Consider the following 22,462-nt stretch of genomic DNA (forward strand, 5'->3'; position numbering starts at 1 on the left):
AATGGTATTTGATTTTTAAATGAAAAATACAATGGTTATTGAGGAAAAAAAATAAACTTTTCCTCCTTTGTCCTTGGAGTTATTAATATATAGCATATTTTAAAAAGATATGGGCAGAATGATAAATCTTATGGTGAATAGATATAAGTTGTACAGCCAATAAAAATGAGATCTGGGTAACAAGGATGATGAATGTGCTGAGGTTTAAAAAAAATTCCAAAACCATAGAAACAGTTATCTTTATGATAAGAATTGTTAAATATTTATCTTTATAGTAATAAGAACAATAAAGGAAGGACATTTTTACTTGGAGATGGTGGCATAAAGTTAACCGAAGCAGAAAAGGCAGAAACACTTGAATTTTTTTCTCTTACCTTTTTTTTTTCTTCATGGAGACAGTCTTTAAATGATATAATTTGGTACTTACTTGCTTAAGATTGAATTGCGACTCAAAGTTTACAGAGGAACTATTATGGGAGCATTTAGCTGCTTTCAATGAGTTCCTAAGCCTAGACCCTGTTCAATATCATGTACTGGAAAAGTTAGAAGACATAATAAAAGAATCACTTCAATAACTGTCAACTTATTGTGAAGACTTGGAGATATGCCAAAACACATAAATCTGTAATGCAGAAACTACAGACAAATACATCTGAAATTTCTTCTAAACAGAAACTTGTAAAGTGGATTCTTAGAATATAGTTATTTAATATTTAGAAAATGAAACTGATCATCACTAGGGAGCAGGAAAGGCCTACTAAATAGACTATTAGAATCAACCTTATTTAAAAATTTGAATTGCATTATCAGATGTATACCAGGAGAGTGCTTTGTGTACTGAATATTGTATATACACAATAACATACTGATTTGTAGTTTTTCATGGCAACGTTGTGTACTAAATGAAGAAATGTTGACTAACTAGAATTTTCACTTGGATTCAGAACTTATTGACCAATCGTTCAAAGAACGGCTGCTAATTTTGCTATTAATATTTAGTTTTGGAACAACGAAGTTGGTATGGTTTTGATATCAGATCTGGGTTCAAATCCCTGCTGTTTCTAAGTGAACCATTATACTTAGTTTTATGTAGTTTCCTACACTACAAAAAGCAAAGAAAAAATAATACTTATTTAATAGTGTTGTGATGACTAGATTAAATAAAGTATGTCAAAGAGCTTTATAAATTATTATGCCTTAGATAAATTCTAGTTATTATTGTATTTCAGCCAAACTGTGTTTAAATTTCCAATTATGAGAAAGTCTAAATCTGGACTATGTTTCTGCTTATCTATTTATGTCAGAATAAAAGTACAAAATAGTCTCCATCGTTATAGAAAGTTCAATACTTTGCTAAATTAAAAACTCATTTATTTTTAGAGCAGGTACAAAATTATTTGAGCTGATTATTAAGGCTGCTTCGACAAGGGCACAGCAAACTTGGATGATGGGCTAAACCTAGTTCACCGTCTACTTTGCAGTTTTATTGGAGCACAGTCGTGTCCATTCACTGATGTATTGTCTATAATTGCTTCCAAGCTACAACGGCAGAGTTGAGTGGTTGTGACAGAGACCGTATAACCCACAACATGCAAAAGATCTGGTGCTTTATAGGAAAAGTTTGCTGACATCTTGACCTACACAAAAATGTCTATAGTGTGTAGCCATACCTAGTCATATGTGGGGAGGATATGTTTAGCAAAGATAAGGCAATTCTGGAGTTTACCAATTACAGTGATCAGAATGAGAGTCCAAATACTATAAAGACTGTGTGCATTTTGTCTAATAAAGTCACAAGGGAGTTATTAATTTTTGTAAGCTCATAGAGAGTATAACACAAAGAATAGGGCTTTGGAGCACAATTTTAAAAAGTCTTTGGTATTGGAATTCCAGGAGCTGGCCTGAAGAACTTCTTGGGAATAAAGACTCCAAAGAGAAGCTGAGTGTTGCTTTGGGACTGCCTGGCTGGAACTTCCCTGTTTTACTTTGATGTATGTACTGGACCAATGCTATCATGAATCCAGTCATTCCTGAGAGCTGAGGAAATTCTCTCTGAAGTTTCCAGAGCTATAAGCATTATGCTGCTGAAAAACACATTATTTCCAGTAGTAGTTGCTTTGTGCTAAGAACCTGGCAGAATGAACTTTGTGTAGTAGTTTGGCTCAGCCATTTTTGAAACAGGCAATTGCCTTTACTAAAATAGGAACCAATGTCATCCTTTGCCCCACATTTACACTAGGTCCAAATTTTCTTAGAGACAAGCACTTGCCCTGTTTCCCAGGCTGGAGTGCAGTGGTGTAATCATAGCTCATTGGAGCCTCAAACTCCAGGGCTCAAGTGATCCTCTTGCCTCAGCCTTCCAAGTAGCTGGGACTACAGGCTTGTTGCGCTCAGCTTCTTTAAGAAGTTTCAAAATAATTCAATGCTTTTCCAAGAACATTTTCAAGCAAGAAAGAAATCAGAATAGTCTTATTCTGATTTCTTTTTAATTTTTTTATTTTTAAAATTTTATTTGTTTCAGATTTGGAGGCACATGTGCATATTTGTTACATGGGTATACTATGCACTGGTGGGGACTGGGCCTCTAGCGCATGTGGATTTCTGTTTCAGTGGTCAAGGTTAAATGAAGACATTAATAAATGGTATTTTGTAAGATTTCAGACTGACCAGAGATGGTGGTCTGGATGATGCTGGAAGCTCAGCCACAGTAATGTTGCTAATGGTGGGCTCTACTCATAAGTTAGAGCCAGTGGACTGCTAAGTTATGATAATAAAAACTCTAATATTGAACTTACTATTTATTTGAGGGCTGAGTAAGTCTTTGATAAATTTTGTAAGTTTATGATTTGGGCTGATGGAAATAAATTATGAGTAGGATATCTATCTATATTACTCTTCTAGAGGTGAGATGCACTGAATTGTATGAAGGGAAAAAGGACAGCTAGAAGTAGTCTTTAGAAAGCTACTGAAGCTTTGATATGATTTGGCTGTGTCCCCACCCAAATCTCACCTTTAATTGTAGCTCTCATAATCCCTAAGTGTCGTGGGAGGGACCTGGTGGGAGGAAATTGAATCATGGGGATGGGTTTTTCCCCATGGTGTTCTCATGATAGTGAGTAAGTCTCATGAGATCTGATGGTTTTATAAAGGGCAGTCCCCTTACACACGTTCTCCTGCCTATTGCCATGTAAGACATGACTTGCTCTTTCTTCACCTTCAGCCATGATTGTGAGGCCATCCCAGACATGCTGAACTCTTGAGTCAATTAAACCTCTCTCCTTTATAGATTACCCAGCCTCTGATATGTCTTTATTAGCAGCATGAGAATGGAGTAATATAAGCTTTCTCTAGTAAGTTGAACTAGGTCTCTAGAAATATGTGCATATTTCCTAAGCTTAAGTATAGCATAGATAAACTAAATCATAGAGGTTTAGGGTTTGGAATATTTGCAATAATTTATTTCCATCTTTTCCAACTTTAACCCCATTTTGTAGATTATAAAAAACTAAGGAAGATGAAATGATTTTGCTATTGTCATACATCCAGTTTCTGGAAGAACACAGATTAGAACTTGACCCTTTGGTGTAATGCCGTTTCCTCTATACAACATTCCAAAGCTAATTGAGAGGGAGTGTGCCTGTGAAGGAATTCAGCTAATGGGGTATGAACTGAGGGAACCAAGTTGTGTTAAGTGAGCATGGCCAATACTGAGGATGCCTGAGGCTGAGTACTGAGGAAATGACAGTTTGAAATGGATCTGAGAGGAAAATTATTGCCATGGCAGAAACAATGTGGACAACTTTATGCTGGTGACTAATTATAACTAAAAGATTTTAAGAAGTCATTTTACTTAGCAAATCCTTAACAGTCTAATGAGAAAAGTGAATGCTAATAAGCATGTCTGACATCCTAGACCCTGTCAAAATCCTGTCAGGAATGTGGCGAGTGGTGCTCCCGACAGGGAGGCAGTGAATGAACGACACAGGCTGACAGGGCAGGCCTCTTAAAGGGCACACACTTTTAGTGACTGATTTTTGAATAGAAGAGAAGACACAATATGAGGACATTTGGAATTTGAGTGGGGGGATTGGAATATAATCATCATTTAACTTAATAATTTATCTATGTTATTACAGGTGAACAAACAATTTCACATGCGTTTATAAACTGTGGGAAGTCTATCTCTAACCTGTGTAGGAAGATTTCTGGTTCCAACAAGGATGATGCCCTCTTCTCTCAAATTAATCCTGGAGAAAAGAAAAAAATAAACAGAAGTGAAACATGAATTCTAACAATGAATAAAACCAACCAACGGACTTTGGGAACACCCTGAGGGTACAGAAGACTATTTGCACTTGCCTGTGTCAGTTTCAGCCAGAGGAAGAAGATGGCCCAAGGTGGCAGTGGAGCTTTTGGATTCTGCTCTTGTCCTTCTCTGGCTTCACTTCAGGACAGCCATCACTCGCCTCTTCACTGCAGAGGTGACCCAGGATCACAGAGAGGCTGCATAAATATTGCCGAGTGAGGAGTTAATGAAAACAAGGGCTTCTGGACCCATTTGCCTTTCCCCTACCCTTCAGACCCACAGGGCTCATGGATTAAAATCTAGGGAGGCTACCTTCTCATAATGCATCTTCTCCTTAAGGTTTAAGGTCAAGACCTGAGCAATAGAGTTACATGATGGGTTTCTACAAATCAGGGTAATTCACAGTGGTTTGGTGATGTCTGGGATTTCCACATGGAGGCTCATTCTCTCTTTATTAACTCACTTAAACTGGGCAGGGTAGCTGGTATCCTCACGGGAAGACTTCTGGGCTAAAATGACCAGACATCTAAGGGGCACATGCATTCTCTGAAACAGAAATATTAGAAGTGGACTAAGAATTTAAAATAAATATGATAGAAACACTTAAGCTGATAAGGGAAAATACTAGCAACGTAAGACAAAGCAATGACAACAAGTGGAATAATAAAGTATGGCTTAAAAGGAAGAAAAATATATAGGAGGACAGATATAACTGAAAAAATAAATTAATGCAGTAGAACAGTTAATTGAGAAATTCTTCCAGAAGGCAGCAGGAATGTATATAAAAAAGAAAATAAATAGAGAAATTAAAAAAGATAACAGGCATGGTGGATAGAAGTGCCAATATCTAGTATTAGAACACTCGGAAGGAAAGTGGAGATATATGGAAGGAAATAATCTGGAGAAAGAATAGAGGTAATTACTCCTACTTAAAAAAAAGACAGAAGACTTCAGTTTGAAAGGGCTAATGAATTGTCAAACATAAAAGAAAAGGAAAACTCACCCTACACATTATGATAATACCTAAGAACATCAAGTACAAAGAAAAAGTTCTACAAGTTTCCAGAAAGTGAAGATCACCTAAAATAAACAAGAACGAGATTGGTATCAGATTCCTTAACAGCAACACGGTGTGAGAAGCCAGTGAAGCAGTACTTTTAAAATACTGAAAGAAAATGACGTTGAACATAAAGTTTTACATCTAATAAAATTGCCAGTTGATTGTGAAGGGTAATAAAAATATTCCCAGGTATGGAAGGCCTCAAATTTTTGTTTTATGAAAGGATACATTGAAAATGTTTTGGGGAAAGTACTGTTTAGAAGTAAATATACTCAGATATACTCAAGTATATTTAGAAGTAAATATACTCAAGAGATATGCTGAAAGAGAGAAGGAGAAAGTATTTTGGGATTCTAGACAATATCAACATGATGTAGGATGTGGATCATAGGACACTAAGGGACAACGGAAACTGTCAGACCACTTCTATGTTTAGGGAGAAGACACAGATCTTGATAGACTGATTGTATTAGTTTGCTAGGGCTGCCATAACAAAGTACCACAGGCTGACTGGTTTAAATGACAGAAGTTTATTTTCTCACAATTCTGGAGGCCGTAAGTCCAGATCAAGGTTTTGGCAAGGTGGGTTTTCCCTGAGGCCTCCCTCATTGACTTGTAGTTGGCTGTCTTTTTCCTACGTCTTCACAGACATGCATCTGTATCCTAATTTCTTTTTATAAAGACACTAGTTATGTTGGATCAGGACTCATCCTAACAACCTTATTGTAACTTAAAAATCTCTGTATAGACCCTATCTCCAAATATAGTCACATTCTGAGGTACAGGGGTTAGGACTTCAGCATATGAATTTTGAGGGGACACCATTTAGCCTGTAACATTGATGTCTTCCAAGCCCATGCCCATAAGAATACTAACCAGTGATCGTTCTGATTTTCTGTTGGTCAGTGTCAGTGACGTTTTCAATTGTTATATAGTACTTTGAATACCACATCTAGATATTGCTAAGTTTAAGAAACAAATAAGGACCAGTAATGATACATATCTTATCACTATAAGAACAAAAACAGAACACATAGCTTTTAAACCAGAAGAGAAAATAAGTTGGTCTATTCAATAGAAAATAGGAAGGAGAAAAAGAAGGCAAAACATGCAGTGAATGAAAAATATAAAATGAAAGACCAAATAGCAATTTAAAAAATTACATTAAATATAATGAGTTAAACACTTTTGTTGAAAGAAACAGATTAGATTTTTTAAGAAATGAAACAATATGTTGAGTCCCAAAGATAAATTAAGATAAAGGACATAGAAAGTTAAAAAAATAAAAAAGATATTTGGAAAATATAAATTGAAAGAAATTTGGGGTAGACATCTTAATAGCTGACAAAGTAAAATTGAAAAACCAAAAATTTTAATAGGGACAAAGCAGGATGCTATATACAGTAAAGGAGCAATAGAATAAAAAGATACAACCATTTTAATCTGTTACGCACCTAATCACACAGCTGTAAATAATATCAAAAACCAACCAGCAGAATTTTAGGAAGAAATAGATAAATCAACAGGTGTGGCTGGAAATTTCATACTCACCCCTCAAGAAACCATAAATCAAGCATACACACATACATACACACAAATAAGCAGCAGGATCAAGACCTGAACAGTAAAATATAATAAATTAGCTCATGCTAATATATCTAAATATATATGCATACACTTATGTATCCAACAGAGAATACACATCATTTTCAAGCACACATGGAACATTTATAACAATAAACTATAAATCAGTTTCACCAAGTTCTTTGAGCATAATGCAGTAAAATTAAACATAAATTACAAAAAGTCACTAAAACATATCTCATATATTTGAAAGCTAAATATTTCAAAATAATTCATATGTTAAAATCTGTGAATATAGTTAAGCAGAAAAAATTTATAGCTTCAAAAATAACATGAAATAATAAATGAACTAAAAGAAATGAACTAACTAGTTCATTTAAAAGAAATGAACTAACTTCAGCTCGTGAAGTGGGAAAAATAGCAGTGACAAAACCAAAGAAACAAGAAGGAAGGAAATGATAAAGATAAAGCTGGAAATGATGAAGACAAAGGTAGACAAAGACAATCAAGAACAGAAGAACAATACAGGAGATTAACAAAACCAAAAGCTGATTCTTTGAGAAGATTAACAAAGTAGACCCTGATAAGATTAATGAAGATAAAAGAAGAAGCAAATAAATGAGGCACATAATGAAAGAGTGACATCACTACAGATACAACAAAGATTTGAAACAGATAACTTTAAGATTTTAGATGAAATGCATTCCTAGAAAATATGAAATGCCAAAAATTGTCACAAGAAAACATGAGTAAATAAAATAAATAATAAGCTGATATGGTTCTTAAATAATTATCCAACATCAATAGCAACAAACAAAAGTCCCAGGTTCAATTGTTCCAGCCCCTGTTGTTGAATAGTTTATCCTTACCCCATTGAATTGCCTTGGCACTTTTATTGAAAATCCATGAACTATATAGGCTGGTTGCGGTGGCTCATGTCTGTAATCCCAACATTTTTGGAGGCTGAGACAGGCAGATCACTTGTGGCCAGGAGTTTGAGACCAGCCTAGTCAAAATAACAAAACCCCCATCTCTACTAAAAATACAAAAATTAGCCAGGTGTGATGGCAGAAGCCTGTAATCCCAGCTACTCGGGAGGCTGAGGCACAAGAATCACTTGAACCCTGGAGGTGAAGATTGCAGTGAGCCAAGATCATGCCACTGCCCTTCTGCCTGGGTGACAGAGTGAGACTGTCTCAAAAAGAAAGAGAAGGAAGGAAAGAAAGAAAGAAGGAAGGAAGGAAGGAAAGGAAAAGAGAAGAAAAGAAAATTAATTGACTATAAATTAAGGGTTTATTTCTGTGTCATTGATGTTTATTATCTACCTTTATGGCAGTACTGTCTTGACTCTTGTAGCTTTATTGTCTTCTGAGATACTGGGAGACTTCGATGGTGGGTGAAAAAGTTATAAGTAGGAGAACAAAAGGGATGGCTGGGGTTGCTCTTCCGATCTCCTTCTCTCTCTCTTTGGATCCCTGGATCTAGTCACAAAAGGTAGGTCTTGGATTGGCTCATGAGCTCTCCTGGGCTTCTGAGAAGCTGACATGGGTCTCAGGGGAAGGAAAAGGGCAACTTTTGTAGCAATAAGTATGAAGAGTTATGAGGGAGGAGCAACTGGTATGGCAGGGGTGGTTCTCCCATATTAAAGAGAACCAAGAAGCCACATTTCCATGGAAACGTCTCAGGTTAGTGATGGAGAGCACTATTTGTGGTAGATGTAAGTAATATTTACCATCACATTTAAGCAAGTAAGCCAATGAGACCCAAGTCTTGGATTTTATTTTATTTTTAAAGTAAAAAAAGAAAGTTTATTTAACTGTTAATATGGTTTACAGATATTTCAAGAAAGCACAGAAAAATATCTACATATAATCTAAATCCCTTAAGGAAAAAGAGAATAAGAAAAAATTTTTTGGAACTTTTTAAAGAGTTTTTGAACTCTTGGTGATCTAAGTTTTGCAAATTGGATGCACTTGAAAGAATGTTAGCCTGGGTGTAGCAGCTAGAGCCTCACTCTGTCATCCAGGCTGGCGTGCAGTGGCGTGATCTCGGCTCACTGCAACCTCCACCTCCCAGGCTCAAGGGTTTCTCCTGCCTCAGCCTCCGAATAGCTGAGATTACCGGCATGTGCCACTATGCCTGGCTGTTTTTTTGTATTTTTAGTATAAACGGGGTTTCACCATGTTGGCCAGGCTGGTCTTGAACTCCTGACATCAAGTGATCCGCCCGCCTCGGCCTCCCAGAGTGCTGGGATTACAGGTGCTAGCCACCGCACCCGGCCCCAAGTCTTGGATCTTATCTCCAACACGGACCACAAAACTAGAAAAAATCTCTTTTGTAGATACCAACTATGTCATGTTGTTGATCACAGGGGGATACAGGGCGACCACCTTTAGCTTCAGAGGTCTTGCAACTCTACCCCCAATATTAAAAAAGCAAGGCTACGTCCTACTGCTGCTAAAAGTCTCCAGGCTCCTTCTCTCTTCCACCTCCTTCCTCTGCTTTCCTTCCTTTCTGCCTGTCTACTTGTGTTATTCCCCAAAGGGTCTGCATTAGTTACTGAAGGAAACACATACTTCTCATTCCCTGCTAGTAGTGATTACCACAACTGAAGTTCTAACTCCTGTCTTGCTAGAGTCTTGCACATGACCTTTAAAAGGGTAGTGCCTTTTAAAAATGTTTTAAAATCTTTGTGTGGGGCTTTTCCCACTGGAGTCACTACCTGCTCTAGAAGCAGAGTGGCTATTGGTTTTGTTTCCTAACAGTGATTCTCCAACTTGTTCCAGGGGCTCTGCCTTGGTGAGGGTCAGAACATGGAGGCCTTGGTGAGACTGGTGCTTTTTGTGGACCAGTGTCCGATGACTGATATATTTGTTTCCATTCTGTGATTGAGGAACAGCTTCAGCAGAGGACAACGTGACTGGCGTATATGTATGTAGCATAAAATCACAATCATAAGCACAAATTTCCACCAACTGAACAAGCCACTGAACTGATTGAAATTATCTGCACACTTTTTATGGGGGAGCTCTCATTAATATTTAGTAAAATTAATAATAACAGACAATATTTATTGGTTATTTTCTTCTGTGCTACACACTATGCTAAGTACTTTACCTGTATTATGTAATTTAATATTCACAACAATGTTGTGTGTGTTTTACAAGTGAAACAACTGAGGCTTATAAAGTTTATGTAATTTGTCCAAGGTCTTGGAGCTAATGCATGACAGAGCTGAGGCTTGAAATCTGGTCTACCATCAACGAGGCCTACTCCTTAAGCATAGTGTTTGTGATGTTCTTGGATGAAGGCAGAAACTCACATTTGACTTAGCAGGAAACAAACAAACTGAAGTGGATTTTTCTGTGATGGTTTTTATTCCTCACTTTTATTATTGGTCTTCATGGAGAGAATAAAGTGCTATGGATAGCTTGTGAAGCTATTGCCTGGAAATTTTCTTTCAAGATTCTTGAAAATTAATCTATCATCTTGAGCAAATCATTTTTAGAAAATGTCTGGCTTTGGGGAATCTTTTATGGAAATATACTTTGCCTCTGACCATATAAGCTTTTGATTGCTGTGGGGCAGGACAAGACTGGTAAGCCAAGAAACCCGTCATTTATCCCTTTGCTGAGTGTCCTTCCTTCTCTTGCTGGTTGCAGGAAGCCACTGGGGACTAGACTGGCCCGTAGACAGTCTAAACGAAGGCATCACTGCCAGGATTTTGTCCTCTGGGAACAGATGATGCTGCTGTGTTTGCCAAAGGAAGACAGCTCCAAGTGTCTCTGTTTTCAGGCTTCCCTCAGTTTTCAAATAAGTATAATTTTCAAACCTGCGTTGCAATCCAAAGAACTTTTTTTTTCAGGAATGCTTTTGTACTTAACACCTCTGTGAACTCTGTGACCATACACCCTCATCTGGAAGGTCTATTTAGAGGTGGCTGAGCAGCCTGCCAAATTCAGCCTCTGAACCCTATCATTTCTGTATTATAAATGCTTTCCCCCACCCCATCCCCCGACAGCTGGAATTAAATATTCAGAGGCATTTGGATTAGATTTGAATTGCTTGGTCAAATCTTAGTCACCTCTTCACAGACAGACAGAATTTCTAACCTGGGAAAGGGTATTAGTTTGAGCTCAGAGAATCAACTAAAGAGAGATCCTTTAAGCACAATATTCCCAGTTAGAATAAGGTTCAGCTAGCTGTCTTGAGGAACGCATGAGCTCATCATAGTGTTGCCTAACAAAGGCTGTTATTTAGAGTGCTCTCGGCAGATATTTCCCCATGAGGAAAGCTTTTCTTTTAGTATCGTCCCAAGTAAAACTTTTTGAGGTTAATTGTCAAATTCAAACATACAGTGATACTAATTCTCCATCGTGGCCACAATATGTGGTTTCTGGGCATATGTCAGAATACTCTCTTAAGGCATTGATTTATTTGTCCATCAGTAAAAATGTGTTGAATTTCATGGTTATTTTGTTTTTTCTGTCTGCTCAGTACTTCTATTACTTATTGGAAAACTCCCCTCCCCAATTGTACGTGGTCTTAGTGGCCTATAGCAGTGTTTGTGACAGCTACTCCCCACCCCAGTCACAGAAATGGGTAATAATCCAGATGGGGACAATTGTGGAGGCTGACCAAGGATGAGACTGTGACTCAAGCAAGGCCAGGCTGGTAAAGAGAAGTTCACTTTCTGCTGGAAGGGTACAAATCTAGAGTTATGTATAGCCATCTTCTCTATAATATTGTGCCTGTCTGCAGAAAGAAACCAACATACAGAAGAAACAAGAGGCAAATTGTGTAGAGAGACAAAGCCTTGATTATATCATTTGGGTCTCAGAAGCCGTGCCTGATCTCTTCCCAGGTATGGAGGACAAATTCCTTTTGTTTTCTGCTTAATTGAGTTTGATTTTGGTTTCTGTTACTTTGAAGCAAAAATGTCATTATTAATATACTGTATCCACTTTGTACCAGGAACTGTGTTAAGTAGTGGGGAGACAAAGGTAGCTTAGACACTGTAATATCTTTAAGTCACAAAACTGAAGTATAGATAGAGGGCTATGGGAAAATAGGAGAGAGAGAGATTGTGCTTTAGAGTTTTTGAGAGTTTTGAACGTAGGAGTGAAATGGTAAGATCTGTGTTTTCACTCTGGTTATCATATGAAGAGTGGATTGGAATAGATGACCAGGTGTGGATGGCCAATTTAGGATGATAAAAGGGTTTTAAGGCTTTTGGACCAAAATGAGATTCTAGTCATTGATAGATGGATCTATACAATATGGAGGGATCCCTCTGGTTTTAGTATTACTGGGATTATTAGAAAGTAATGTCATTTGGCTGGTGACAGAGTCTCACTGTGTCTCCTAGGCTGGAGTGCAATGGCACCATCTCTGCTCACTGCAACCTTGACCTCCCGGGTTAAAGCTATTCTCCTGCCTCAGCCTCCCGAATAGCTGGAATTACAGGCGCATGCCCCCACCCACACCTGGCTAATTTTTATAATTTTAGTAGAGACAGGGTTTCACCATGTTGGCCAGGCTGGTCTTAAACTCCTGACCTAAAGCAATCTACCCGCCTCGGCCTCCCAAAGTGCTGGGATTACAGGCATGAGCCACTATGCCCAGCCATGGCTAGTTGTTTTAAATTTATGTTTCATTCCTGTTCTTTAACATGGCAGTTATACAATTTGATAATAATCCTTTTTAAGCTTTCATCTATATAGATTTGTATGTAAGAATTTAAATTCTACTATCAAGTCAAAACTGCTCTTCTCCCTGGGCATTTTCCTTGTTTTCCTCTTGATTTCAGGCCATATGGTATATATTTCTTGAGGTTTGATGATTGACACATACTAATCATCAAATGAAACTAACAAAAACATTGATAGCACAGGCTACATTTTACTGATTTTAGTGTCCCCAGTGCTAAGCACGTTGTCTAATTTGCAACAATTTTGAAATTGATATATTAATTTTCTATTACTGCTGTAATAAGTTACCACAAATTTAGTGGCTCAAGACAACAAATAATTTGTTACTTTGTGGTTTTGATGGTCAAGAGTTCAACATCAGTCACAGAAAGCTAAAGTCAAGGTGTCAGCAGGGATGACTCATTCTGGAGCTGCATGGGAGAATAAGCTTCCTTGCCTTTTTCAGCTTCTAAAGGCTGCCTATGTTCCTTGGCTCTTGGCCCCTTCCTCCATTCTCAAAGCCAGCAGTATAGCATCTTCAACTTCTCTCTCTGACCTCTGCTGTCATTGCCACATGCCCTTCTCTGACCCTGATCCTCCTGCCTCCCTCCTGTTAGGACACTTGTGATTACATTGGGCCCACCTTGATAAAGCAGGATGATCTCCTCATCTCAATGTTCTTAACTTAATCACATTTGCAATGTTCCTTTTGCCATATAAGATCATATATTCACAAGATTTAGGGGTTAAGATGTCAATGTCTTTGGGGGGAACATTATTCCATCTACCATAAAAAATTCATTTTGTTGATACGATATTTTAATATGAGTTGATAGGTAATTGATGGGTTATTAACTAGGAGTCACCACAATGAGACTTCCTGATCTTAATGATCATTAAGATGTTTGCAGAAGTATTTTACTCTTTACTATAGTAATGGAGGTGGTTTGGATGAGTGAAAATCCCAACTTTGAGAAGAAGATATAATGGTACAATTGCTTTTAGCAAGTAATCATATTAAAATTCATAACCTCTGGTTTAAACAATTGTTTAATCTTCCTGATTTTGATGAGATATTATTTGGTCACCCTATTCATATCCTCATAGGTCAAATATTATAATGTAGTTTTAAAAATAGTGTCCAATAATCATGGATCTGTGAAATTTAGTCATGGTAGGACCAAGAAAATGGTATTACCGTTTTCTTCTATTCTTCCATTGCTTCTTTCAAATCCTGGAGAATATTTATAAGTTTCACACAGTTGCTATATCTCATTAAAAAATATGTGGAGAGTTTGAAACCTGGTTACTTTCCTAAATTAGCATCAACAATTACCAAGGAGTCACTCATATTGTTAGAGGGCAGAGCAGGTAATTGTGCATCATGCACTAGGTGAACAATTAGCATGTAATTTGCATAGCTTAAAATCAGATATTTTAAAAACACAAGATTTTCATTGTAAAGGGGGTAGTAAACATTATCTTTTAAATATACTGGAATTTTTATAACTAAGTACTTTGATGCATCTTCCATTCATTCAAATACTTATTGAGTGTCTACTCATGTAACATCCTGCTGGGCACTGAGACAGAGCTGTGGGGCAGAAAGTTTTGCATGATGTAATATGTTACCTTCTTTTGGGATACTATCAGTATAACTGATAAAAATACTTTAGGCTGGGTGTGGTGGTTCACGCCTGTAATCCCAGCACTTTGGGAGGCTGAAGGGGGTGGATCAACTGAAGTCAGGAGTTCGAGACCAGCCTGGCCAACATGGTGAAACCTTGTCTCTTCTAAAAATACAAAAATTAGCTTGGCATGGTGGCAGGCATCTGTAATTCCAGCTACTTGGGAGGCTGAGGCAGGAGAATTGCTTGAACCTGGGAGGCAGAGGTTGTGATGAGCTGAGATCGTACCACTGCACTCCAGCCTGGGCGACAGAGTGAGACTCTGATTCAACAACAACAACAACAAGATTGCTTTTTCTCCCAGTTGACCATTAGTTGGGAGCTAACTAGATATTATTTTAATTAAATAATCAGATATTTATAGTTCTTTTTCCCCCCTCTCTATAAGACAGACATATTTGAATCGGAGTTTTGGAAAAATTTCCTCCCTGGTGAAAAATTTGGGAAAATCTCTGTTATATGCTTGTAGTCAACTTGTTGGAGAAGTTGCTTTAACAACAGAAAGAGAACAATTTCAGTCCTTAAGGAGCTCATGGTCTAGTTTTAAGGGACAGCCTGGTAAGCTTACGATGGAAGATCAGAGAAATATAAGAACTATGATAAAATAGATATCTGTCCAGGGTGCCGAGGAGCGCAGAGGCTCAGACTGAAATATGAGTTCCTCCAAGATTTTCTTTTCTTTTCTTTTCTTTTTTTTTTTTTTTTTGAGACGGAGTCTCGCTTTGTCGCCCAGGCTGGAGTGCAGTGGCGCAATCTCGGCTCACTGCAAGCTCCACCTCCTGGGTTCACGCCATTCTCCTGCTTCAGCCTCCCAAGTAGCTGGGACTGCAGGCGCCTGCCACCACACCCGGATAATTTTTTGTGTTTTTTTTTTAAGTAGAGATGGGGTTTCACCGTGTTAGCCAGGATGGTCTCGGTCTCCAGATCTCGTGATTCGCCCGCTTCAGCCTCCCAAAGTGCTGGGATTACAGGCATGAGCCACCACGCCGGGCCTTTTTTTTTTTTTTTTTTTTCGAGATAGGATCTTGCTCTGTTGCCCAGGCTGTGGTGCAGAAGCATGATCATAGCTCACCGCAACCTTGAACTCTTGGGGTCAAATGATCCTCCTGCCTCAGCCTCTGAGTAGCTGGGACCACAGGAACTCACCATCACGCCTAGTTTTTTCTCATAGATAGTTTTTTCTCTTGCTATGTTGCCCAAGCTGATCTTGAACTCCTGGGCTCAGGCAATCCTCTCACCTCAGCCTCCCAAAGTGCCTCCAAGTTTTTCTCTAGGAAACAGTGCCCTCCCTAAGTCTCAAAGATCAGTGGGAGCTGGCCAGGTGAAGAAGATGGGAGGGGCATCCCATGCAAAGACCATAAATATTAATTCAATGAACCAAGAAGCAGTGTGACTTTCATTTAGCAAACTGTGGTTCTGTGTGACTGAAGAAAAAGTGTGTAAATGAAGAGACGACATGAGGACGCAGAGGTCTTGAAGGACCTCCTTTCCCTGACTATGGAATTCAGCCATGGAATTCAATAAGAAAATGTTGCACAGGGAAGTGATTTTATCACATATGTATTATAAAAGATTGTCACATGAGCTTTATGGGTAATAGATCAGGGCACAATGATGCTTGGAGACCTTCAGGATTTCATCTGAGGGATCTGGCTGGGAAGTAAGGAAAGTCTAACTAAGGGCAGTGGCAGTAGGGATGAAAAAGAAAGAGATTTCACGTTTAGTGAAATACACAATCATAAAGTAATCTGATTTTTGAATGCTAGTAGAATGTTTAATATTTATTTAGAAAGATGATCATTTCTAAAATCATCACTGATTATAGAAAAGGATTATTTTAGACGTAAAAGAGTGCATTCGTCTTCTTATGTTGGATATTAGTGGAGTCTCTATGAAACTGGGCAGGAGATTGGGCTCTATCTAGCACATTACCAGAAACATGGTGTGCGTTTCAGAAATCTTTGCATTTTCAATTTGGGTAAATAATATTGTACAGTTTGGCTGTGTTTTGGTGAGTTCTCTGTATATGGCTGTCTACTGAGTTTCTTCGTTGTAACACGGGAGATATATTGTCCTGGAAAGAGCTAGGCCTAGAAATGAGAAGATCGTGGTGGCCGTCCTTCCCCTGCTTCAAGCTGGGACTGACCACAGACAAAGTTCTGTAACTTACTGAGCTTCCATTCCTCAACTATTCAAAAAGGAATTGAGGTACCTGTGCAGGACACTACAAGCCTCCTGGGGTAGTGAAAATAAGCAACAAACAAGAAATAGCTTTGAAAATCATTACAAACCAGATGGGGGAGCTGTGTGTTGTTGAGGAATAATTATGGGCTTTGGATTTAGGTTGATATGGGTTCAAATTGCAACTGCAAATAATTTGGGGCAAGCTACTTAACTCTTTTGAGTTTTAGTTTTCTCGTTTCTATAATGGGTTTAATAGCAACTATTTCAGAGTTGGTGGTGGGCCTGTGTGAGTTAACAGAGGTAAAAGATGTTAGGTTTAGGTGAGTTCTCTCTTTCATTTAAGAAAAAAGTGGCAGTTAAGAACTTCACTCTTTTCCTACTGGACTGGAAGCTAGCTTTGATCCTGGGGTGAGAATGATTGGGGGTGGGGAGTTGGCTGTTCTGTTATTGCTGCTGTCCTTGGTGTCTGCATGGCCTGGAGGAAGACAGAGTCTCTGGATGCTCCCGTGTGCCATGTCTTCTAGGGTCTCCTATCTGCTTTGGTTCTTGAGGGAAAACATCTGCTGCTATTACTGAGGTTTTTTCCATTGTCATCTGTCTTCAAACTTGCTTGTGTTTATTTGTAATTTTCATGGATCAATTTAGTAGTCTCCCATTTGGGTTTATCTGTATCCTCCCACTTCCACTTTGCTCTTTGTTTCTCCTTTTTTTTTTCTTTATGCCTACATCATTTATATCCTTATCAGGTGTTTTGCTTTGGTAGAGATTTTTGCCAAGTGTCTTATCTGTTGTTTCCGTCTTAGATCCCACAGCTTTGCACAATGAAAACTCCTCATGTGGACATGGTTTCCTTTTATTTTATTTTTCTTTCCTTTTCTCCATTTTTTTCTCTGGCCCTGCACCAAATTTTTCCTTTACCCTTGGGCTAAATGTTGTCATGTTCCCTTAATGCCATCTCCAGAACATACTTTGGCCTTCTCTTCCTGGGATGTCTTTTTTCTCCTGGGGTCTGCACTACAGAGTCCCCAGGTTCTTCCTGTTCTTTATAAGCCATCTTCAGCTCACAATCATTGCAAGAGACACTTTTCCTTTTTCTAGTGACCGTAGGATAATATTGTGAGGAAGATTTCTTAGGGAGTGGTGCTTAGGGAAAAGAAGTGGGTGGAAAAAGTAGAATCTCTCACATTTAAATGTGATGATATATACAAACCATTTTTCAGTGCCTGCATATGTTAATGTTTAATAATTAGTACTATCCAGGACTGGTTTATTATGGGATGGTATTTTGGGAGGTTGGAACAGGAATTCTTTGCCACATTTGGAGATGGTGAAACATAACCGCATGTTGATCTAGTCGCAGGACATTTTAAGCTTAGCTCCAGGAAGAAAGAAAAAAATATGACTCTGATGTTGGAAATAGAAAAAGGAACACTTGTCTCACTATGCCTATCAATCAGTTTGGGGCAAGATTGCCACCTCATCTTTTGAAAAATTTGGTTACAAGTTTCATGCCTGTTTGTAAACCCTCATTTTTCCTTATTTTAACTCAAAGTATGTACAAATGCTCTACTTTCATTTAAAAATTAATCACTCACCAGCTTGAACTTAATCTAAAAACTGTTAGAATAATTTTCCTCTGCTATGTTTACGTGGTATTTCTTCCTTTCTTATTTAAGTTTGTGCTTTTATTATAGCACTTCTCATGGTCATATTTTTATTATAGCTTCTTATATATTCTCTGCTTCCTGAGGGGCGGTGGGTTTTTGGAAATCAGGAGCCATCTTTGGATCTGTGCATTTCCCACAGAACTAGAAAGCACCTCATATATAGCAGGAATTCCTTACTACGGTGTATGATGAGAAACTACTCAGTGGGCACAATAAACCTTATTTGGATGACAGATATCCTAAAGGCCCTGAAATTACTACCACACAATCTATGCCTATAACAAAATTACACCTGTATCTCATACATTTACACAAATAAAAATAAAATAAATTGTCTCTGCTATGTTTAAGAACCAAATGTCAACTGATATCCACTGTTAAATTTCCCAGATTATCTGTAGAAGCATTATTGATGAAAGTCTTTGCTGAATTTTTACAGCTAGTTTGTATGGATTTAAGAGAATATTCAGGGGTTTTGCCAGCCAGTTGTTAAATCATTTGTAACTTAAAATTGGCTTTGCTGGGAATATTCACACCTTGAAAATAAACAAAGGATACAAATTAGGATTTTTTTTTTCTTTTGAGTGCCAGTTTGCCGGCCCTCCAAGGATCATAATGCCTTTGGTGAACTGAACCCTAGTGAAAAAGACAAACCTTGACACATTGACATAAGTTAATTTACTATTGGCTTTAGTCAAAATTTTCTTTAACAATCAGAGATTGCAATAGAAGGCTAAACAGAAGTCAATCTGCATTGTCAGTGGGGCAGGTAGATAGATTTATGAATAGTAACAAGGAGGGAGAATGAGGACCACACGTTTAGAGTGCCTTCATAAAGACCTGCTTAGGTCTTCCTCAAAAATAAAAACAAAACCAGACCATAGCTGAAGAAAGCAAGATAGATAGCTTCTCACAGGCAATTTCTCCAAACGGCAAAGGTAGTTCAAGGTAATTGGGGAATGCCTCAGATCTGTATTGTGACCTGTTCCATTGGTTTTTAATATTTAAAAATATTTTGTTTTCCTGGCATAGACGTTAAGTCCATGGCAGTATTAGAGTGTGATTTTAAAGACTATTATATTAAAAGAAAATGTTAGAAGATGTATTTGGAATTATGAAAAGCAGTTTCAGTACATATTAAAATAAAATGCAGAAATTGTAAACCACTTCTCACTTCCTAATTTCTAGCAGTTGATGATGCAACATATGAGTGATTCCTCAGTCAGTCATATCTTTAAAGACTGTGTAAACATCATTCTTGTTATTGCACCTGCTAGTCCCTTAACAACATTTGCATAAAAGTTTGTATTCACTAAATGCATCAAACAATGGTAGTCTAGAGAAGTACTAATGAGGTTCACGTACTGTTGTGAGGCACATCTAAAAGAATGATTAGAAAGCAATTTTAAGACATTAAAAAAAAACTAGTCAAAAGATCATTCATCTTAGCCACAAGATATTGGAGTTGTATAATCTGAATATGATAAAATGTTTTTGGGGCTCATTTTTTTTTTAAATTAAGATGTTGAAACCCTAAAAACATTACACAAGGCAGTTGAAAAATATTGCATTATGTATCAATATAGCCTTATTGGATAAAAATCTTCTGACATCTTAAAACTGGTTTATGAGGTATACTAAAGAATTACGAGAAAGCTGGAGCTACTAAGTTGATTCAAAAGGTTAAAGTAGTGTGTAGCATGTAGCTCGCATATCAAACTAGTCCTGACTGCTGAAAAGCACCAGGCATGGACACTCAATCACCTAGTAGAGCGATCTCGGGAGATCTTTTTCCGGCTCCCCACAAGTGCTCCTTGCTTTTCAACAGTCCACCATGTGCATAAAATTAACAACATGCTACAATGGCTTCTTATATCATAAATGGAGCCCCTTAAAGTGATATTCCTTCCCACACTTTTGCAGCCTTCCGGTGAGAATTACTACTGGACTCTGCTTATTTGAACAGAAGGTGTGAATTTAAAGGCATGAACAAATACGCCAGCCATATATTAGCCGTTCTTAGTAATGTACAGATGCTTGAGTTACTTGTGGGCTGTGTCTGGCTTCAGAAACCTATTTCACTAAAGACTAAATCTTAACCAAAACATCTTTTGGGAGATTGAAGGTGTTCCAGTTATCTCTACTGAATTTCTCAGTGCACTTTTCATTTTTACATGGTTATTTTAGCACCATGTAGACCCAACATAATCACCTACTTCTGTGAGGACTTTCAGATCAAACTTCTGTAACTAGCCACCAGTTGAATAATCAGCAATTCCTTACCAATTAGATGATTAAAATGAGGAAACATAGAGACATCTAAAGGAAAAGTTGAAGCCAGTTGAAGAGTTAGTTAAAAAACAATTTGTCTGTGGGAGTGAGAATGATGGTGATGATGATGATGATGATGATGGTGATATTGGTGGGAGCAAAATAAACATTTACTTGAATGCTTATTAATGCCACTATAGTAACTCTTTTAATCCTCACAAAATCCTGTGAGATAAGTACTTTTTATATCTCCATTTTACACATCAGGAAACTGAGGCAAAATGAAAGTAACTTGCTTAAGGTCACACAGCTAGTAACTGATGGATGCTGAATTTCTATCCCAGCAGTATGTTTCCAGGGCCCATCTCTTAACTACTATGCTTAAATACCATAAATGACCTTTCACTATGGTGCATCCAAGAATGACAGGGACATCCTCTGGGGCAATATGTCTGTGTCCTTGAAAAGACAGACTTAAAAGATAGACCTAATGGAAGACCTCATCTTCCGTTCTTCTTTGACTTCCATATCTTACTCAATTCCATATAGGCAAGGTCAATCACATAAAGAAGATTTTAATTTGCTTCCATTAATTTTTGTAATAATCTTAAGATTTCCATACCTAACAAGTAAAAATACAGGATACTCAGATAACTTTGAACTTCAGATAAGCAACAAACACTTTTTAAAAGTACAAATGTACCCCAAATATTGCATGGTATATAATTACTTGAAAAATAATTTGTTTTTTATATGAGATTCCAATTTAACTGGGTCTCCTGTATTTTATCTAGCACTCCTAAATAAGCTAAGCTTCAAACCTGAATGCTGGCACTGTAAAAATCACTCTTTCATCTCTTGGAGGTGTTGGAAAAAAAAAAAAAAAAAAAAACTTGCTTTAAGTTTGTCAGGCTGGAGACTGGGTTAAACAGATCAGACATGGCGTTTCTATCAATCACATCTATATTCCTTGGGGTTCTCCAAATTGTGTTGAGAGCTGGGGAGGTGTGTTTAGCACACAGGTTATTATACTTTGATAGCTACACAGCACTGGAAACCCATCATTTAGATTAAAATGAAATTTCTAAATGTTGTTTTAATGATGTGAGCACCACATTGCAAATGGGCCTCTTTGCTGTGGCCTTTAAAATAAAGTAATTGACCCTGACGCCATTCAACTTGGGACACATAACTCACGTCATGGTCAATTATCTCTTGGTGACTTCAACACAGTGGGAGCCATTGTGCACATAATGACTGTGGGGCTTGCAGAACCTACATAATTGCAAGGGGCCTCTTGAGTGCCTCACTTGCAATATAAGGGCTAACCAGTATTCATCTTTGCACCCCAGTACTTAGCACTGTACCTGGCACATTTATATTTGCAACAAATGCTTACTGAACACCTACTCTGTGCTAGGTGAAGGGGGTCACAGGAGGTAACGAATTAGGTCCTGCCATTGTTATTATAGGGTTTACAGTCTGGAGAAGGTGTTCAATAAATAAGAGTAGTACAGAGACCAATACTTTGGGAACTGGAGGGTTTCTTAGCTACTTTGCACATAGATGAGGATATTGAGGCCCAATTATAGGCACCATATTGGGAGTTGGAAGACTGGGGCTCAGAAACCAACTTTTCCATTTAGCCTTTGAACAAGTCACTAAACTTCTCCCAGCCTCAGTTTCCTTAACTATAAAATGCAGATATTATATTCTATGTAATAGAATATATATGTAATAGAATATAATATGTACATAGAATATCGCTACCTAACTGTTAAGGCAAAAATGAGATAACGGTCTAGAAAGTTAAAAGCATTATATAATTGCAAAAATAATGTTTAAAAACATAGAATTGAGATTGCCCGGTTGAACACTTAAATCTAGAGAGATAGCTTAGCATAATGGTTAAAAGCAGAGATGCTGGAGATAGGCTTCCCAGGTTTATATTCAGCCTCTGCCACTTACAGACCATTGAACCTTTAGCAAGTTATTTAACTTTTTTATTTTAT

The sequence above is a fragment of the Gorilla gorilla genome, chromosome 1 (genome assembly GCF_029281585.2).
Source record: "Gorilla gorilla gorilla isolate KB3781 chromosome 1, NHGRI_mGorGor1-v2.1_pri, whole genome shotgun sequence".
NCBI lineage: Eukaryota > Metazoa > Chordata > Mammalia > Primates > Hominidae > Gorilla > Gorilla gorilla.